The sequence below is a fragment of the Ischnura elegans genome, chromosome 1 (genome assembly GCF_921293095.1).
Source record: "Ischnura elegans chromosome 1, ioIscEleg1.1, whole genome shotgun sequence".
In the NCBI taxonomy this organism is placed as follows: Eukaryota; Metazoa; Arthropoda; class Insecta; order Odonata; family Coenagrionidae; genus Ischnura; species Ischnura elegans.
The window spans coordinates 69,758,157-69,772,550 of record NC_060246.1 but is presented as its reverse complement, the minus strand read 5'-3'; the positions used below and the strand labels follow the sequence as shown (position 1 = coordinate 69,772,550).

The following is a 14,394-nucleotide window of genomic DNA, read 5'->3' as shown; positions in this document are numbered from 1 at the left end:
CATCATTAATAAAATATTCCTCCGTTCCTGAACATTAATTAGAGTCATAAAATTAAGTAAGTGTATTTTACAGAACTTCTTAGCCACAATCTCGGTACACCAGGTAATAACGCCCTTTATGCTCGCTGGACGGTGTTAACGGAGCTTTGAGCGAAGGGGACGTCAATGCAGATGAGGTGAAATGGCGTCGAAGGACTTCCGGTCATCCTACTCCCGCTGTCACCTCAGCGCTCCTCACATTACGTCACAGAGGAGGCATCCCGCCTACCCCCGTATCCGCAGGAACGGTAGACCCTCTCTCTTCGTGTAGCAGCTCGCGCGTGGGATTAAGGAATTAGCATAAGAGGGCTGCCGGCGATTAGTAAGAGTTGGAAGGTTGGAAGCTTGGTTAGGTGGGGAGGAGTTTTTGCTTTTTCCTTGAGATCACGACCAAGTGGATGGGGATTCTGAAAATGGGGAAGAGGTGGAGGATAACTGGAAACTCTAGCGATCACGTAGAGTTATGTTCAGCGGAAAGGTATACGAAATGCCTCGTGTCGTGCTATATGGTCTCCGGTGCGAGTCCTCTTAGTCGTTGGATAAAGTCGCTTTTATTAGAGGTTAGTGATAACATTCCATCAATACAGTCCGACGGTTTTTTTTATCACCTGTTGAAAGTGAAGTTGATTTAAATTTTATTTCATGAAAATTCATATTTGTCCTGTATATTTTACTTTTTGCTCACCATTGCCCTTTAAATATTCTCTTAAACGATCCTTCAATCTTGATCTTTTGCAAATTATTTCAATATATAAGAAATCACGCTTATTTCTTAAAAATACCTTAAGTATATAAAGATTCGTCGTCACGTATTTTTTGTGTTCTTTGCTAGTGCGAGTATTCTAATGCTCACAACTCCATTATCATTAAATATACATCCCTATGAAACTCTTTGATCAATAACTGTATCGACCTAGCATCCTCACCTAATTCAATAATTCTCACGGTAGTACGCATCACAATGCTAACTTCGCTCAAAACAGCACCTGGAGCAATTTTAGTCTTTTCCGTCCACAAATTTACTCTAGGAAAGGTTACTATCCCTTGCAAAAAATTATTTAAAATATCAGTCAAAATTCATGCACACAACAACAGATAACTAAATAAGAAAATAAATGGTCAAGTTTTATATAAAGTAAAGAAAAAATAAATATTTGGCGAAATAAAACAAATGAAATAGAGCAAATTGATACGCACGAGTGACTGTAACCTTTGAAATGGCCCATCCAGTTACTTTTAACGCGCTGTGGCTATTTTTGTAACCTCTTAATCAGCCTAATTTCGACATGACTCTCCTCTTACTTTGTGGTATTCCAGTTAAAAAATTTAATCTAAAATAATAATTTTTAACATTTCCATTGTATGTGATATTCTACTAAGTTATAAATGGGGTAGTTTCATAGTTTCAAAAACATTTCATAGGGGTAGTCGTGATAGTTAATATAATAATTTCCAACCCATTGTGTCTAATATAAACATTCGCCCAGTGGTTCCTCGTCTGCACTTTCGTCACCCTCCTCTTCTCCCGTTGGGAAGTCACACCACACCCTCTTTCTCACCACAAGACTTGAAATCAGGACCTCTACCGTGGAAGGAGCCATACACCACACGACTCGGCTTGCCTCCGTTTGGACGACCGCTCTTCCGCTACCGCCACTGCCACCCACTGCCACCCACCCGCTCACTCTCTCCGCCCGTCCCCATTGTGAAATCACTCTCCCTCTTACTCACGACTCATGCTCATTTTTACCTCTTCTATTCCGCCCTCATTTTATCAATGCCTCTCCTCCTCGCCCCACGCCTCTCAACTTCTCTGGTCCCTAGTTCATGAGTTACGGAAGATATTCAAAATTCGTTATTTATTTATTCAACTCCAAACACAGCATATGGCCTTTTCATTGGGTTATTGCAATAAAAATAAGTTTTTTTTCATATCAAAAGACAATTATGAAGGCAAAAAATGGAAAACACGAAAGGTGAGAAAAGGAAATAAGATGGAAATGCTGCGAGATAAGAGACTGCGAGATTAGTGTAAAAAAAATACTTCCCCTATGTTTTTGTTTTGACCTCTCTCGTTCCCTTCTTAGTTTTTAAATGCAATTTACAAGGCAATTTGTTACCTTAAGTTCATCGGACCTAATGGGAGGGGAAACTTCGGATTATCTGGAGGCAAATGTATCACCCCGTAACTAGTAAATAAAACAGTGTAAAGGTCTCATATACAATATTCCATATAGCACTGCCGCATCATAACCATCGCTCCTCTGTTTCCAGCGTTCTCCGCCAGGTGGTGTCTCCCTTGGCTGGAATCGCGAATAGATAGGTCTAACTTTGTGATTACCAGCAAAGCAATTTCGTTCTTCGCAGCCGTAACCGGATTTGTCAAAAACAAATAAAATGTACCATCGCATTTACACATGTTTAGCTCCATTGTAATTTTTTAAATAATTCAAAATTTATTTGGAGTTAACTTCTTTATTTTTGTATAATAAATAGCTCCCAATTAGAAAATGGACGTTGGTTTATCATCCATGGGGATATAAGCATAAAACAACTGTGGGGTAAAAGTACGTAAACCATACTACTATCTCACTGAATAAATGCGTTTTGCATCGCCACACTTCCCTTGAGTTTTTTTCTACTACTAGTATTTCGTTTAATAAATTTGAGGCGCAGCTGGCGCATTTTAGTTGGATGATTTTTCTTTTATTCAAGATATGCCAGGAAACTTAATCAATCAGGAAAATCTTAAGTCATGTCGGAGGAACCAGCTTACCCAAATTTTTGCTAGCCTCTAAGTTACAATAAGTACTCTCATTGTCTTCTCTAATTCTAAAGCAATTTTACTACATAGCGTTTCAAAATCTCCTGAGCCGAATGTGAAAAGCTGTGAAGCTTTTGCTGAAGAAGCACATTCTCTTCGTCTTCGGATTAAGTATGCGTTCAAGGTCCTCCCCAAACCCTTTTCAGGTTGTCCCATCTTTGCTGTCAATCTACTTCCATCCTGAATGAGCTTGTCTCCTCGGCCCCTGTGTAAATTAGCGTTCCATTGCTTACACGCTTTTCCTCAGTGGCGAAGTCGAAATTCAGTATTGTCAGAAAATAATTCCTCATCTTCCCTATTAAGTTCCGAAAACTCTGTTCTCGCATAATTCATCAATTTTTAGTTGATATGGATAGGGGTCAACCAAAGGTTTTTACGTAAATATCATTAGGTATTTGAAATAGCTAAACGTGTTCAATTTTTATCGAAAATCGTTTTTGAAAATTTGTAATGCAATTCAATTGAAATTCAATTTCTGTGGAAGGTACAAATAGGACGTGGTTCAGCACCGTTCTTAAGTCGCCCAAAACAGAGGACCGCAGAATGTTTTCACTTCAGATTTTTTAATTTCCTTATTTCTGTATGAAAACTCATTCTAGGTCATCGTTCCCTGAAGAAATAGTTCATTGACATCTAGATTTATTTCAAATAGAGGGTAAAGTTGGTGATTTTAAGGTGCTATCGACTTGCTGCAGCATTTTCAATTTCATCTATTTTGCCGAAAAATACTAATGATCAACTTTTATATCCAAACTCATATTTTTATCTTTCTGAGAGGATGGAAATCCGCTGTCAACCTTGTTGGCTTTCGGATGAGCCTCGAAATTAGACCAACTGTCGAAATTGTTTGATAAAGTAATTGATAATAGAGTGATATTATACGCAAAATTTGGTCAATTATGCGTTTTTTTATTGTGGATCTTCCTTCCGAATGCAAATATTTTTTAAAAGTTTACTCTTGAACCTCAGAAAGGAGCAGAAAAAATTTACGAGTAATTGTATAAGATTTCTGTATTAGGTTATGGAAAACGCCATTTTTTTTCGTGGAAAACGGGTCGGAAGTGACAAAGAGGTACCTTGCAAGATTAAAAGATGCGTCACGAGATGTTAAGAAGCGTGAAGTGAGGGCCACTGACCTATGACAGAGACTAGCATCTTAAGAACCCATAGGGATTCTTGAATACGCGTGCAAGGGAGCCGCTGAAAGCTTTGATGGGCTTAAAGTCTGGCGGAATGGAGTGATTTTTCAAGCGAATAGCTAATTCCTTCGTCCTAAGCTGGCTCAGTCGCAAATTTTCCCCTTGCTAATAGGACGTATGCCAAAAGTTATAGCCAAGCAGCAAGGGGGCACCCGAGCTTTCGCACGACTCGTCTTCGGCGTGCGGCATAGAGGGGACTACGCATAGAGCGGGATTAGGATTGCTAGTCGTGTAATATGATGGCTCAGGTGAATTGCTGGATTTGAAATGTAGATACAGCGAAGTCATTCTCTCGCGGTCTTTGAACTTTTTATGTGTTTCGCTTCGGTCATTAAAACCTCTTTGTGAAATTCTCTTACCTCCGTTCATTCTTTTTTCAGTACAATAAAATTGATCTAAAGGCTTAAAAAAAAGGGGAAATTAATTTATTTTTCATTGCGTAGTTTTCTTTTTCTAATTAATTTCCCCTGCTAATTCCAGTGTGTAAACTTCTCAATAATTATTGAAAAGTTATTATCAAATAGTTTTTTACATTGTACGTATAGTTCGTCATTAAAACTCATTCTTTCAATCGCTATCCTACTCCGGAGAATATTTTTCTGAAGTATATATTTCTCACCAAATGAATGAAAAAAAGAGAATAAATGATTCGATTAAATATTTGTAGTGGGCTGAACTCGATCTAATGCAAATTTTGTTGCTGGTTGAAAATTTAAGTTTTGATTCCAGATTAACAAATTCTATACGGTGAATAGCCAAAGACAATTTGTTCGTTTATTATGAAGGATTTTTTTTCATTTCTCATTTTCCTTTTCATTTCCAGCTTTTAGTTCAAATATGAATCCTAATTTTTACTTCAAATTCATCAAATCTGTGGTGATTACAATGCATGGTCTTAATATCATCTTTTATTTCCTATTTTATTTTTTCCAGCCGTAAAAATAAATTGCACTTCCATCATTGAAGGAAATTTTGCTCATTTCTAATGTCTTTTAGAATTGAGTGATGGTTGCATTGTTTCTTGAGAATGGTTAACACGGAATAAATAACCTTTCTCTGGACACACGAAAGTTTTCGTCCAACGTTTCCGAATGACTTTTCGCCATTGAGTAATCCCCATTGAAGCACTTCGCCGTTATTCGCAGCACATTCAATCGGATGATTGCGAAATCGCAATAAGTGAGAACTCCCTTAAGAAGCCGCTTCGACGCATACTTTGATTTTACTCGCACCCCTCCAAAGACAGCTTCCTCTCTTCCCCTGCCATTTTCCCATCAATCAGAAGCGAATCCTTTTTCGGCACCTGAAATCGTACGTGCCATCTCCTCACATGGCGATGGCACTTAGCGTGAAATAAAAGGAATGATTAAAGCTTGTCGTGCGGAGAGCTGCGGAGGATAACTGTGGTAGAGTAGGGGAAGGAGAAATTGCCTTTTTTGCCGTCTCCGATGCGAAATTGCGACGTCTCTTTCATTTTCTCATGCTTCCCGTGCAGTTAGCAGTCAATTCCTTCTCATTATTTAAGCCAAAGCGTTGCGTGGGGGAGTCGTTCTCGTACGGGTCAGCGCCGCGACAGGAGATGGACGGCGCCTCACGCCTCTCACGGCCTCACACCCTCATGCATTGCCGGTCCACAGGCCGCTGCCTCCGACTTCACTTGGTCCTTCGAAAGGTGCGCCGCTACTGCACGATGCGTCGCTATCGGTTGGAGACGGTGGCACGCTCCGCGACGCGGAAGAATGATGCCTCATGCAGCTCATCACTGTGTGGTATTTTTAAGTACCCTACCCTTATAAAAATTCCCTTGGAAATGTACCCTCCTTGGACCCTCCTGGTGTTGTGCCGTTGAAATGTATTGTGTGTGAGAAAAAGAGGCTGAAAGTATAAGATGCTTGGTCCTCAGGAGGTAAAGGCTTCTATAAGGTGAAATCTGCGTTGAAATCCCCGCCTTTCTTTTGTAGGACCAGACCGATGGTTTACTGATCAACTCAGTGTATTTCTTCGTCTGGAGCGGCACGAAGTATTTTGTTATAATTTTATGGCTCCCTATAATATCTAGTTGAACATCTCGTTTCCAATTTTTCGTGAAAATATTAACACTGATGCACTCCTGTCACCTTACAAGTTAATAATCACGAGAAGAGAAAATTTTCAAACGGAAAAACATATTCTTAAGTTCTCTGTATCTTGCGTTGGCCACTTCTGCCGGAACCTCGAGTATCTGTGTCTAGGAAAAAGGGTCAGATGTTGCTGTTAGCAGGAGGCAATGAAGTCGAGAGGAAGGACCCGTTCACCGTCGTTTGATATGGAAATTAACCCCGTGTTCCCCGCCGCCTCTGCTCAAACTCACCTCTCTTGAGTCCCCTTCCACTGGGCAGAGACTCAGAGTTGCTCAGGAGAACCCATCCCGCAGCGAAACCGCTTATCTTGCCTCCTAGAGGTAGAAGTGTGCAGTCGAGAGATGGCTCGCAGTTAATTCTTTTGAGTCCGTCCTTAAGAATTCTCTTCATCATCCCATCTTCTTTTACCTCTCTCTCACACTATTCATGTTTCCCAGGTTCTTCTGTGTACCTTCTTCCAAACGAGTTCAGTAGCAGTGGCACACCAACATTGTTTCGAGCTTGATGTACTGCTCATTAGTAATTGAAGTATTCCACCGAGTAAGGTATTTCTACATTAATTAATTATAGTATTCTATCGTTTAAGGTAGGTATCAATGGAGTACTATAGAAGTAATCTGGGTGCCTCCCTTTTCTTCAAGCACTGCCTTCTTCATTTCACTCTAAGGCCTATTTCCTTTCAATCTGTCTAAAAATCCTATTCTCTTCCTCCCCCTCCCTCGTTTACCGAACGTTCTACCCTTTAACATCGTTTTCAAGATCCCCTCCCCGATAAGTAGCTCTATCCAAACCTTCTGTCTCCTCCGTACCTCATCTAAAAGTTGCCTCTCCTCACCCACCATGTCCAGCAATTCGTCGTTTCTCCTCCTCTCTGTCCATTTCAGCTAGTACCTAGTACGTGCCCTCATTAATCTACAGGAAGCCCTTGTCCCTTATATTTTTATCTTTAAATTGTATTCTCTTCCTTTCTCTCCCTCGTTCACCTAATATTCTCTCTGAGGTTTTTCACAAGACCTCCCATTTATCCCAATCTTCCCCATTATTTACTCGGTCGATCAATATGGTCATACGGGCGGTTAATCTTTTTATGCTAATCTTACTATTAGTCCTAATTGTCATCGTCTTAATTACCATTACATCATCTTGCGGCAGATGCGGGCAGGCGGAGTCTTCGTAGCGAGGGTATCGAGTGAGCTTCTATCCCTCTTTCCTCCGTCCGAGAGCGTCAAGTCAATATAATCTGAGAGGATGCTGTGATTCCTCTTCCTCGCAAGAGACACACCTCCCCCTGACGGCACGTCCAGTGTCATTGGGATCTTCCTCACGCAGATAAATACATCCACGTCCCTCAGCGTCCCTCCCAATTATTTTCTGCCCGATCCGGACGAGACGTTTTCGTCGCCCCGTACGACTCCTTATTCCGCGGATCGAGAGAGACACCCGAGTGATAGGAAACCTACCATCCGGATGTTTTGCGGACAGCAAAGGGCAGTCTTAAAGTGACCGCCACCCTTTGCTTCCCCTACCGCGATGTGGTACTGATTAGTTCAAATTTCCATTGCGGAAAGTTGTGACATTATGTCTGGGTTGTGTTGCTCAAAGTTTCATGATTTTGTCATATTATCGCCTGAAAGTTTTCGGCAGCTTCATATTTTTTGCAATGGATCACTGCCAAGAAAAGAACTTAATCTGAAATTTTATTCCGATGGCACTATATCAGGTTCAAACCGTTTCCAATGATGTTGTAGAAGCTTATGTTCCAACAACTCACTATTTTTAATTTGTTTAATGAGAACTATTTCCTCTTTTAAAATAATTTTATCTCTATCAAAGCCGCCTAAAATCTCTGAATCTTCACTTTGTGCGCGAGAAAGCGCGTCGATTATCAATCGACATTCCAAATTATCGAATGAGAACACGCAGATCTCCTTTATAATAATCCATTGATCATTGAATTTCATCAAAAAGTGGTTCAATTCGGAAGATCGGAGCGCCTATTAATGTATAAATGTAATATCTCTAGCCCCAAGCAGTCGTACTATTGAAATGCCGTACGGTAACAATCGGACACTCTCTTCTTGTGCTGCGTCTTGGAGTGATAAAGATAGGCACGTGAGAAGAGAGCAAAGCCTCTTTCCGTAAAGTGAATCCGCTCTTGCTGATATTACAGTTAGGCCTTTCCCTCGGAATCATTCCCGGAGAGTTCACGGCACCCATCGCTATGAAGGGGTTGTGGCATTTGTCACGGGAGGAGATGGGTTCAAGACTGCCAGTCACTCCAGTGCGGCTACCGATTCGGCATGGAATTGATGTGTACCGGAATACAATTACGCCTGTTATGGTTCGCGGTCCCGTGGCTCTGATGTCTTTCCTTTTTGCCGTCTCGAAACGCGTCAATATTGCGGGACCGCAAAACGTCCCACATTTGTTGCTCGCAGTAGGTGGGAAAGGGCTTGTTCTTTTTAGTCGATTCCTCAGGCCGAAAAAGGCACGCAAAAGAAATTTTGTGCCTCATATGCATTCTTAAATCTTTGATCCGAATTCCTTCTCGAATATATGTTTTTCGAGGAACTATCGGACATGAGGGTGAAGCATTTCTTTTCTCAAAATCTATTGATGTAAATAAATGGGGCCCAACTTCAGAATGAATAAGTGAAAATGTTCAATCTTACGCTCACTTAAAGGGGACTTATCATCTGTCAAATAACCTCAATCACTTACCATATTTATTTTTGTCGTCAAAGCATCTCCAGATTTGGGTGTTAGTAAATGGGCCTTGCAAGAGAGGAGAAGTAGCGTTTCCTTTGGTTCCGAAGGGAAGCGTAGTAGTCCAGTGGATAGAGCGCTTTCCTGATATCCGAGTAGTCCTAGGTCCAAATCCTGGGTGAAGCCTTTAGGCACCTCGAAAAAAATCCTCAAAGTGGGAGATGTCACAGGGAAAGGGTAAAGTCACCCTAACCCGATTTTTTTTGTAATTTAAACGTCTGACACTTCGTCCGGGTTGACCATTACCCTCGCCTATCCGTAAGGAGCTTTGGGTTGAACCACTCAACGATGGTACAATATGTTAAGGTTTATATTTCTATTTTGTTTTCATAACGTGAAGAGACTCATCTCTATCAGATGATAATATATTTCTGGACGCTTTGCGAATGATTTCTGTCCTTCCCCAGGAAAACTTTCAGTTTTAAATTTAGAAATAACATTTCCTGAAAGTATTTTAACTGAAACCAATTGCAGGATGCATCACCAGCACGGCACCAATTATTCCTCCTCTTTACGTGGAATGCTAATAATACACAACAGTTTCGCACATTTCCGCGTTAGCATTTTTTTGTCTTTTTTCAGAGAATGAACTCTGGCGAATGTGCACTAGGCTGGTTGCCAAACATTTCTCTCGAGACCCTCTCGGCTGCAAATGGAGTGCAGGGCTCGAGTGACAGGCGTGTATGAGGCGCACACGGAAAGGGTTAGAAACTGGAAGTGATGAAGTCATTTGCTCCGAAAGGCGCCGCTAAAAGAAAAAAGTCGGTTGGGACGGAATTGGGACAGCGGGACGCATGGAAATGGTGGACGCATTTGGTGCAAATTTTGAAAAACGGATCGTATGACCACAGATTAATACGGAGGAGCCTGTTTTACAACTGTAGTTATAGCTTTACGTTTTGGGGAAACTTATATCCTTCTCTTATACTTGATTCGGTCTGAATTATGTACATATCCCAGTGATACGTACATACGAGATATTTGTAATGAATCAAGACAAATATTACTTTGTGTACATCAGATGAAAATAAGTTGCACGGAAATAAACTTTTAGCGCTCTATTACTTCGCATCACTTGAAGACGATAAAAAATGTAATGCATTTATCTTGAAAGCCCTTTCAAACAATTTCAACGTTAATATAATAAACTTGGTAAAAAATTAATGATATTCAAAATAATTGGTTTCTCTCATTATCATAGTGAAGTAAAATTAAATTATATTTATTCACCTACATTCCTTTCGCCGCAGAAGGCATTTAATATTCCATCTCTCAGCATTTAAGGGTTAAGTGGGGTAATAAAATGTGCTAATGAGTTAGAGAGTAGAGAGGAAGCGTAGATGGACGTAGACCTGGAGGGGCTAGTGGATGCTTGCAACTGTGCTGGGAAGGAGGGTCTCGGGTAAACGGGAATGACAAATCAAAAAAGTGGGATATATACAATCAGAGAAATAGGGATGCGCATAAGAGCAGGGCAAGTAATGCTCTTGCAAAGGAAAAAATCTTTGGATTTACTGTGTTTTCCTAGTCCTTGGATATATCGCCTCTCCAAATTTTTGTTGACCTGATTTCAGGGAGTACTAAGCACGTCTTACGTACAGGCCTGGAACTAGGGCGGTGCACAGGGGGCACCTGCCCCGAGCCGCAGATTTTAGGGGGTGGCAAAATTTGAAAATTTCATTAAAAAAGGTATTTAGTTTTTCTATTTATTATTTAACAATAATAATTACTTTATAAATTTTAATCAATAATATTAATAAAATTTCTTAGTAGCCAGCATGCGGTGTATAATTTCCACTATTGCATCTCAAATAAATAGCTTACGGATTAACCATATTTTAGAAGTGGGATGGGGAATGAATGGGGGTCAGGAGAGGGGGACGAATGGGGGGTCAAGGGAGGGGGAAGCAAACTGATATTTGCCCCTCTGACAAAACTCCTAGTTCTGGCCCTGAGTACGTACTTTAATCGTCATAGCACTATAGAGAGTTCAGCGGCTCAGGAACAGTACTGAAGAAACAGCGCGACTGTTAAAAGCGTTGCAGGAAGATGGAATAATAAGCGGAGGTGCGATAAGGAAGGAATACGAGAAGCCTCTGAAGTGATGGCGACGCTCTTTCCTCGCTGAGACGCCGCAAAAGAAGAGATAATAGGCGCAGGAGAAGGGGGAAGAACAGAGGAGTGTAAAGGATGGGAGGTACGGGAAGATACGCAGATGTAACGGAAGAGGAGGTCTTCTTCTTCCTTCGCTTGCATCACCGCCGCTCGCAGGCGCACTCCGTCTCGGATGCCTCTGAAGGTTCCTCCGCGTGGAATCTCCAGCGCGACGTGCTCGGCTCGGGAAAGAAATGACCCGTCGCATTCATCTGCTCCACTCCGAATCCCCCTGCAGCGTCCGGATGCAAGTTAATGCAGTATGTATGTACCTTCCTTTGAGCCACGGAGGTCTTCTTACGGACATGCAACGACGGATTACTCTGTTTTGCTCTCGTTCCTAAAACATGGGAATAGTTTCGCTCCCTCTCATAGCAATTTCACTTGTATGCATTAGAAGTATTTTACTCGAGGCAAGCTAGAAAGGAATAACTAAGTGACTTCATTTAGTTATTACCAAATATCCATTAATTAGTTTTACTGTGAAACTTTATGTTTATTAAATTCATAGTCTCAAATATATTAATTTTTAATGCATAGTTTTCAGTTACATATCAAGGTTGCAGCAAAAAATAGGTCGTGGAATACAAAGTGTACATATTAATCCAACAACACCGCGGCCGCGAGGAGGGAGAGCTATGTATACGCGGCAAAAACACTGAAAGCACCACTTCGACCTGAAGACGCCTGGTGGAATCCTGGCGAAACTGTCGTCACCTCTGACCACGAAAAGCGGCGATAACCCGGAAAATGGAGAAATCCATATGCATATAAATATTTGTGCCGAATTTCTTCTCCGGTAGATGTTTTACGCCATAATAACAGTGATTATTGGTTGTTTTCGCATTAAACTGACAAGAAATTGAAGTATGATGAGCAATAAAGGATCTGATTATCGAAAGAGGAGTTATCTTTTTTCAAACCTAAGTTTCTGATTCAGCTGTGATTTTTGGGGAACACAAAGGCATTGGTAGTTAATTATAAGCACAGACGTTGATTGATAACTATACAACCTCACGACACACCTTTAAAACCCTTATTTATGCTTTGCGTACTTTATAAACTGTGTACCGGAAGGAGACCATTTCATAATGCTTTATGCCTTTCTTCAAGGGCTGGCAATTTACAACTGTTTTTCATCGAGGCTTTGTTTTTCTGGACCGGAATGTCTGAACAGCAAATTGTTAGTCGCGCGAAGGAGACGTCAAATGAAACGAGGTTACTCTGCTCATGTTAATTATCTTGGCCAGAGTTGGCTTTCGTTTTTATGATGACTCGTGAGGTAAACAACATCTCCTCTCCTCCATGTGGTAACGTAACTGTTTAAGGCTGGAGGCGACAACTTGCAACTGCTCGCAACTTCTCGATCGTGACCCCAGTAATGTCAGTTATGCCCTCCGCCGATATGGTGGACATGTGTCGACAATTTAAGCTACATACTTATGCAACACTAACGTGATATTTTTTCCTTGGCTTTGTTGACTCGCATTTACGAAGATAGACTTAAAATGTAAGCGTAAAATAGTTTTTAAATACCCCAATTACAAAGATTTTTCATGTCAAGGGACCAAGCTTATAAGGAGTTATATCGCTGTAGGAGTAAAGCACTGTGAGGCTATGCTAAAATTTTAAATATATAGAAATATATTAAAACTGGAAATGTTTAAAAGCCCTCTATCAAGTTGAGAACAGTGGTTCAAAAAGACAAATACGTCTCATGTGACGTCCAAAAAAGTAGTGAAGGCAAATTTTCACCTCAGGTGGACAAAATTGGTTTGAATAGACCATAGCGTATTATTGTCTGTAACCTTCGATCTAACGCAGTTGAGTTTGAAAATTTCTTTGAAGTTAAAGTAATTGCCCTTCCAATCTAGCGCACTGAATCCGTTCGTTCCAACCTGCCCTGTAATTGCTCGCACTGCAAAAACTATTAAATTCGTTCCAGGTAGGAAATTCTTCGTTTGATGCCCCTTCCTCTCACACATTCAATTAGAAACTATTATATCACTATCAGTCGAGTTATCATAACGCAATAGGATATTTAAAGCAATGGTAGTACATTTATGGCCTATGAAGACCGACCTGATATATAAGATGGCAGCTGATAGCAATTATGTACGTGCAAAGAAGATTATGTTTTTCATTAGCGTTAAAATATTTATTAAACCATATGGTGAAAAAGTTTTGCTGGTAATGTATAGAACTGGTAGGGCTGAACTCGTGATCAAACAGTATCTGGTACAAATATGGTTGAAGATTTCGGACCCTCCAATGCAAGCTACATGCATTTGATTTTTCAAGTTTTTTAAAATAGCGAATTGCTCAGAAACTAAAGCTCCATTCTAAATACATATCATGCATGTGAAATTTGAACCCCTATGGGCAAGATTAAGATGTATTTTATCCTCTTAATTTAAACATTAGAATTTCGGAACTAAGTGAATATGTGTCTTTACTGTCAAAGTAATTTATGACAAACATTGGTCAAAGTCATAGACTATGACTAGTTTTTTTATGCCGAGCAAGGTATCTTTGCAATTATAGCAGAGTTTTGGAGGATTTTTGTCTGTGTTAGCTCAACTAAACTTTTCAGCAATCAATTAAATGTTAGCAATATAATAAGGCACATCGTTAATAAAGTACTTATTTACAAACGCGTTATTTTTGTGATTGAAATATAACCTTTGATATCCTTGAAATACGTAGAAATTAATACTTAATAATTTCTGCGAACGACCCTTTACTCCACTAAAGCCATCGATCATCTTTAATACAGACATAGAAACTCGTAAGGTAACATTCAGAGTAGCTAATAATTTTCAAGGAAAAAGGTAAACACTTGCTGTTTTCAAACTAGTTTTTTTTTCAACTCTTTTACTTGATTTTTAATTTTTTTTGGCATTGCTTCGTCAACGTTTTATTCCTTTCGTCCTCATGTTGGGGCAACGGTTGAGCTGTGATCTCTTCTTTGTTATCCAGACATCAGACATTTCTCAACCTTTTTTTTCGAGAGTGGAAGCGTGAAAATAGCCCCCAAAAACTACCCGTGTTTTCCCTCATCTTTTATTTGAACACGTGCGGTACACACGTTTAGCAGCGCCTTCGGGGCTTTTGTTGCACTCCTCTCCATGCTTAACCCTTTCTCTGGGGGGGAAGGAATGAGGGAGGCAATATATGTATGTGCCTCACACCCTCATATGCATTTCCCCCCTCTAAGGTTGCTTTCCTACTACCCTCCACACAGTGCGGAGGAGGTCAGCAGAGAAAAGAGTGAGAGAAAGAGAGAAAAGAG

At 40.5% G+C, this 14,394-nt stretch overlaps 1 protein-coding gene across 2 annotated transcripts in view; it reads left to right on the top strand.

The window, feature by feature from the left end:
- LOC124162954 (puratrophin-1) overlaps nt 1-14,394 on the top strand; it is a 1,076,650-nt gene that overhangs the window by 529,885 nt on the left and 532,371 nt on the right. The gene's annotated exons all lie outside the window — the stretch shown is intronic.